General features: G+C 41.6%; 1 pseudogene; it reads left to right on the top strand.

Annotated features, from left to right (window-relative positions):
* Window positions 1-1,549: 1,549 nt before the first annotated feature.
* LOC142454322 (iron-sulfur cluster assembly 1 homolog, mitochondrial pseudogene) lies at window positions 1,550-2,089 on the top strand (annotated as a pseudogene).
* Window positions 2,090-6,701: the final 4,612 nt, after the last annotated feature.

Here is a 6,701-nt window from a genome sequence, read left to right as displayed (position 1 = left end):
CTTCCTACTTTATCTATCAGCAGCTGCATGAGTATAAAGAGGGTTCAGACTAGCATCAGACTTGTGGATTTGAGTTGGACTGACCTAGGAAGCTTTCTTTTTTTATTATTGAGATAACCTCTCATATCATACAATTTAATTGTTCATTTTTATTAAGAAGATTTGTGCAACCATCACCACAATCAGTTTCAGAACCTTTTGTTCTTGTGATCATTGTCATTGGCTGTCCGTTTCCCCCCATTCTCCCGTGCCATGCCCCTAGGTGATTATCAATCCAGTTACTGTCTCTATAAATCTACTTATCCTGGGTTTCGTATAGAGAAAATCGTACGAAATACAAATAGGAAGTGATCAATCAAACAAACAAACCAAAGAACCATCAACAATAATGACTAGACAAAGCATAGACCTCATTCCAAAAGAATGCATAAAATATTAAAAAGAGAAAAACTTGAAAATGGGTCAAAGGGATATTAAATGATAAGATATTACATTTAACATCTGCCATAATCAAATTTTAATGCTCTCTGTCTGATAGCAATTTAGTGACATTCCTTAGCTGTGGTCAAAGGGGATTGACCAAAGACTTAATTTAGAGGCCATGTCATAAGGCCCTATTGTTCTTAGATTGGGGTAGAACTAAGTGCCAGTGCAAAATCTATTCATAAATCTGTGGTTTATGAGTGTCTCTGGTTCACTTTGGAGACATTGCCTTCATTTTATGACAGAGAACATTACAAATCATTCCCCTGAAGAATAAGGGCATTCCATGGACAATTTCATTAGTTTAGTCAATCGTATAGAATTTAAAACACAGTGGAGAAAAGGAAAGTATACATTTTCAGACCACAATACATGAATTGTTGATTTACACAGATTAAACTCTTGAGTGGCTGAGCACTAAACAAACAAAAGGTGAGTTGGTGATAGGGGGAAGCTGTCGATGCCACTCATTCACAAAAGCCAAACTATGTTTAACAGATTAATACATGCAATAAGAAGCACGCAGGATATTAAAATAGTAAATATGTGGTAGTCTTGGGCCAATTCATTGAGTACCCTCAAAGAAGGAGATGCTAACCAAAGTCCAACAACAGTCAACTTCATAACCCTCAAATACCTGTCATCACTCCTGCTCGCTCACACTGGGGTTTTCAGCCGCGAGTCCAAGGGAGTATGTTAACTCCTTAAATCTACTACAGGTGCGTTTAAGGTGAAGCCCATTTCACTTAGTGAGGACATCATATTGAATCCTTCTGGTGTGGTAAGGATGTTGTGTGTCTCAAATGAACAGAATCGAAAGTGCTAGAAATAAATAGACTCCACCCTGGGTTACCAAGGATAGGAAAGAAACTAGGTCAAAAGTGTTTAATTAGGATAGTATACCGGGTGTGTTCTCCCCTTTGATTGTTTATAACTAATGCTAAGCATTTTTCCTAGTGGGAGATTGCTCCTCATAGTTGACCCAGTGTAAAAATGTAATCGCCTGGGAGCTTGTGGCGTCAGTGCGTGCGGCCGTGTCCATGGAGAGAGGCTGAGCAGTTCGATCTCCTGCCGGAGGCACCAGGGCTGCGAAGATGTCGGCTTCATTACTCCGAGCCACCGTCCGGGCTGTGAGCAAGAGGAAACTGCAGGCCACCCGGGCCGCCCTCACCCTGACACCTTCAGCAGTACACAAGATTAAACAGCTTCATAAAGATAAGCCTGAAAATGTAGGTTTGAAAGTTGGTGTTCGAACCAGGGGTTGCAATGGCCTTTCTTATACTTTAGAATATACAAAGACCAAAGGAGATTCTGATGAAGAAGTAGTTCAAGATGGTGTCAAAGTGTTCATCGAAAAGAAAGCACAACTCACCCTTTTAGGAACAGAAATGGACTTTGTAGAAGAGCAATTATCCAGTGAGTTTGTGTTCAATAACCCAAACATCAAAGGAACGTGTGGCTGTGGAGAGAGCTTTAATATGTGAAACCTCAGGACTCTGCGTCTGTGAGCTCCAGGGATGTTCATGGGAACCTCGGGCAGAGAAGGAAATCACTGACTGTCACGAGCGTAGATTCACAGTGTCTGGCTGCCTTACAAGGAAAATAAAAGTAAAACATTTGAAAATGAAGCCAGTGTGTTGAATTCAAGAAGAGACACTTGCATTTTTAAGGGACAGGGAATGAGAAGTCATTACTCTTTGGGGATCATTTTCTGTTCTGTAAAGGAAAGGAAAAAAGAAACCCTACCCTACAATTAACTCTTGCATCCTTGCTGTTAACCAGTTTCATCTGAGTTGCCTTCATGGTAGGATTCTGGAAACCCATTCTTGCTTTGTGTCCACACATTAGGCCTTTCTTGAATGACATGAAATGTGCAACCTTTTAGCATTTGCTGACCAGTTTGGTGGCCCTTAAGATTCAAGAGCAAGAACTCTCCTGACTCAGGTCCGAATGTGACAAGGAATTGTTTTCTACCCAAACTTGGCCCAGCCTTTTTACATTTTTATCAAAAATGTCATTGCTGATGTCTCATTTATTGCCAGTTAGATGAAACCATTGGACAAAGACTTCCTAGAACTGTTGTGCAAAATAGTTCGGGTGTTAGTATTGAAAGGAAAAAAACATCACCCCACTTGTCTGCTTTTCATCCATTCCTCTCATCACCATTGGCTTCCTTGACCAAAAAACCAAGGGCAGGGCAAGGTGGCCTTTAGGAGTTCGTTCAGTAGCAAAAACTGAAGCCCAGAAAGCCAAACCCCAGGGAGCTGAGGCCTAGACCACCGCTCCTTGTGTTGCAAGTCCTGACCAGAGGCCAACTCTCCCAGACATCCTCTTGTAAGTGCCTGTGCCCTGTGCTCTCAGGCAGGTAAGGGAATTAATGGATGGCCTGGCAGCTTGCTCTCATCCACATATTTTATAAAATTTCTTAGTAATTTGATATAGATTGTATTAATTTTCTTTTATTCCAAGTTGGAAGAATTTTATTGTAAAACCCACTTATGTGAATTATTGCCTTCTTTTTAGAACTATAAGCAATGGTTTATGCCACAAGCAAGACCTAGCAGTCCAGTTAGTTCTTTTGAAGTGTATCGATTATTACAAAGCAGAACGTGGCATGCTTTCCACAACTTCGCAGCATGCTTAACATCTACTGCAAAAGTTCAAACCTAACGTTTTTGTTCCCAACTTTCCTTTAGTTTTCACTTAGTTCATTTTGTCATTTAGTTCTTAATTTTCCTGAGATTGCATAGAATTGTACTGTGAATTGCCAAATATACTTTTTTAGAGCGTTGATTCCACTGAATTGAAGTCGTGTTGTGAACCTTCATATTTGCTACTGTTCACTCTAGTACCTGGCATGGGTGCAGCAAATCTAGAGCTTTATACATTTGCTCGTGAGTTGGTTTCATGAACGTAATTGTATGGCCCACTTAAAATTTGTGCAGTACCATATCATGGAGAGATTGAGTTTAATAAAAAAGAAATGTGGCTTCTTGGTGATTGTAAAAAAAAACTGTAATCGCCTGCTTTGAGATGTACAGATCCCATCTCCCCCCATGTTTACTTGAGTTTCCAGTAAAGTTCCTATTTCACTTTGGTAGGAATTGTCTGTTGATTTTGGGTGACCTTTGCACAATGTTGTAGGACAATAACTGAATGATATTCTATCATTCCCTCCATATTAAAAAAAAGTCTCCAATTGAGGTGAGGTCTCCTATGTTAAAGCGGTTTTAAAGAGGAACCTACAAAGGAGGGCTGCCCTTTTGTCATATTGGGGTGGTTTGTGTGTTGCTGTGATGTTAGAAGCTATCTCATTGGTATTTTAAAAGGCAGTAGTGTCCCCCAAAGTCAACAGGCTTCAGTACAACTGTACTAAGAACAGACTAAACTCAGACGTGAAGAAGGACTAATCTCCCCACTTCAGAGGAAGTAGGCCCTGAAAACCCTATGCAGATAAGGTTTTGAAATGCTGTCAGATACTGAAGACCTAATGAATGGAAGCAGAACATTGTTGAAAACAGTGCCTGAGTTTGGGCCGCTCCTGTCAGAAGGCACTCAAAGTAGGACTGTGAAGGAACTGACTTGTCAAAGTAGAGTTAACCATGGTGACATGAAGCTGTTAAAGCCTGTAGAGGTGCAGTTTTCAGGATCTTCATTTGCTGATGGGGCACCACTCCAGCTACAGAGAAACAGCTGCAAAACTCTACTAGTGATTGGAAATTGGAATCCATGAATTATGAATCTAATAAAATTGAAAGTGGTCAAAAGTCAAATGGAAAGTATAAGATTGATATCCTAGGCATTCGTGAGCAAAAATGGAATGGGACTGGCCATTTTTAATCAGTAAATAATGTGATTTACTATGCCTGGAATAACACAATCGAGAAGAATGGCATACAATTTATTGTCAAAAGGACATTACAAAATCAGTCATGAAGTACAATTCTGTCGGTGATAGGATTATATTTATCTGCCTTCAAGGAAATCCAATTAATGCACTATTATTCAAATTTATGCACCAACTGCAAAAGCTAGTGAAGAAAAAAAATTGAAGAATTCTGCCAACAACTTCAGTTAGAAATTGATCAAATATGCAAATTGATTAAATCTCAAATTACCAAAATAATTATTAGGGATTGTAATGCAAAAATTAGAAACATAGATGAAGAAACAATAGTTGGAAAATATGGACTTGATGATAGGAATGACATTGGAAATTGGAAGATATAATTTTGCAACAACAAAGATTTGTCATAGTAAATACCTTTTTCAACAACAGAATACCTTTACTAACAATACACATGAGCTACTCCAGATGGAATACACAGAAATCAAATTGATGTTCAGGTCAGATTCAGAAGAGGACATGGAACAAGATATATCATTGCTGATGTCATGTCGCGCGCTCAGTCTCGCCAGCAAGAAGGACGCGCCACAACAGGATTCTTCCACAGGCGTTTAATGCGGGTTCGATTTGCAGATGCGGAAAAAGACCCCGAAGCCCCAAACTACTCCTGCTTATATGCGCTCTATGGGAACGTGCTGTGCATTGATTGGTGCGTTCGCCAGAACCCTTATTAGCATACTCCAGGGTGGAGTTATGACTACATCATCTAAGCAGTGCGCATGCTCTAAGTGGTTGTTTACCACTTAACTGGGCCACCGCCCTGACTGCCCGGCGCCATCTTGTAATGGCGGCGAGAGCTGCGGCTTCCCACATCTCCTCCTTTCTTATTTATTTTAGGCCTAATCCATCGATCCATCCCGGAGCCTCCAGCAGCCCCAGGAGATCAAGATGGATATAAGAACCCAAATCTGGTCACCCTGATGCGTGCAATGAGCAGAGCTCCGCATGGTGCAAGGGCTGGCCAAGATCCAATTTCTGTCACTCTTCCCAGTGCAATGGGGTCTTCCCCTTGGGGTGCGAGAGCTGACAACTTATGGGGGTTAGTTTTCTTTTAACAAAGAAAGCCAAAGATCATGGGAACCACCGCGCTCAATCGCTAAGAGCGCCTGCGCAATGATGATCTTGTCACGCCTTTGCTGAACTTTAAGTTTGCAGAGCAACCATAGCAACAACACTCCTCCACAGCACATTATTGCAGCAAATGTAAACACTCCCACCCACTCCTTAAAGTAGGAAAATGCAGATGAAAGCCAAGAAGAAAAATTTTCAAGGGTAAGGGGTTCCACACGTGTTCCATTCAACCGGACAACTTGATTCAGGAGGTCTTCTTGCAGCTGGTTCAACTCTTTGGTCCATTGTTCTGTGAGATACTGAGAAATATTAGCACTCAATGCACTAAAATTATCAGATAACACTGGAGTGATGCAAAGCGCTGTGGTGGAAGAGACACAGCTTAATTGTACCATAGTGGTAAGCTGGTTGATTTGCTGCTGGAGCAAATCTGTTTTTTGATTTAATAATAAAATGCCAGAGGTCAGATGGGCATCCACACGCTGACATTGCAGTAACGCTTCAGCGGTTTGAGACACAATACTGTTCTTAATTCCCTGTGCTACCGGGGCCCGTATCACCATTAGCGTCAATAGTAGCGCTGGATGGATCGCTGTCCTCTTCATTCTTTCTGCTCCCACGATCTTCATCCTCCTTCTTAATTAGTCTCACCAGTCTCTCTGGCACCCAGATGGGGTTTTCTTCTTCCTGTGGAAAAACACAAATTGCTCCCCTGGACCTGATTAATATGGGGTCCGGGCCATACCATTTGTTGTCTAGGACATTTTTCCACCGGGCCATTTCCTTTGGTGGCTTTGGCCATTGCCCGTGTCTGTCTGCAGCTGATTGGCCTTTCTCATCCAAATTTTAAAAATTTAGGGTGAAAAGGGTTAGAGATAAAACCATTCTAGGGGTAGTGACCGTCACAGTCTCTATTCCCCCTTTTTGCTTTGATAAATATTGCTTTAAAGTGCGATGACATCGTTCCACAATTCCTTGCCCTTGGGGATTGTACGGCAAACCCGTGAAGTGCTTCACTTGCATTTGCAAGCAAAACTGTCGGAACTTGGTGGAAGTGTATGCAGGCCCATTATCTGTTTTTAACATGGTGGGCTTGCCCCATGCACTCCAGGCTTCTAAGCAGTGTTGAATTACTTGGCTGGATTTTTCCCCCGTTAGGGGTGTTGCATGTACAATGCCAGAACTGGTGTCCACTGACACATGCACGTACTGCAACTTTCCAAAAGCAGATACGTGGGTA

Source organism: Tenrec ecaudatus, chromosome 8, assembly GCF_050624435.1.
Source record: "Tenrec ecaudatus isolate mTenEca1 chromosome 8, mTenEca1.hap1, whole genome shotgun sequence".
NCBI classification, from domain to species: domain Eukaryota; kingdom Metazoa; phylum Chordata; class Mammalia; order Afrosoricida; family Tenrecidae; genus Tenrec; species Tenrec ecaudatus.
The sequence above is the reverse complement of the archived record's forward strand: the minus strand, read 5'-3'. Positions and strand labels throughout refer to the sequence as shown.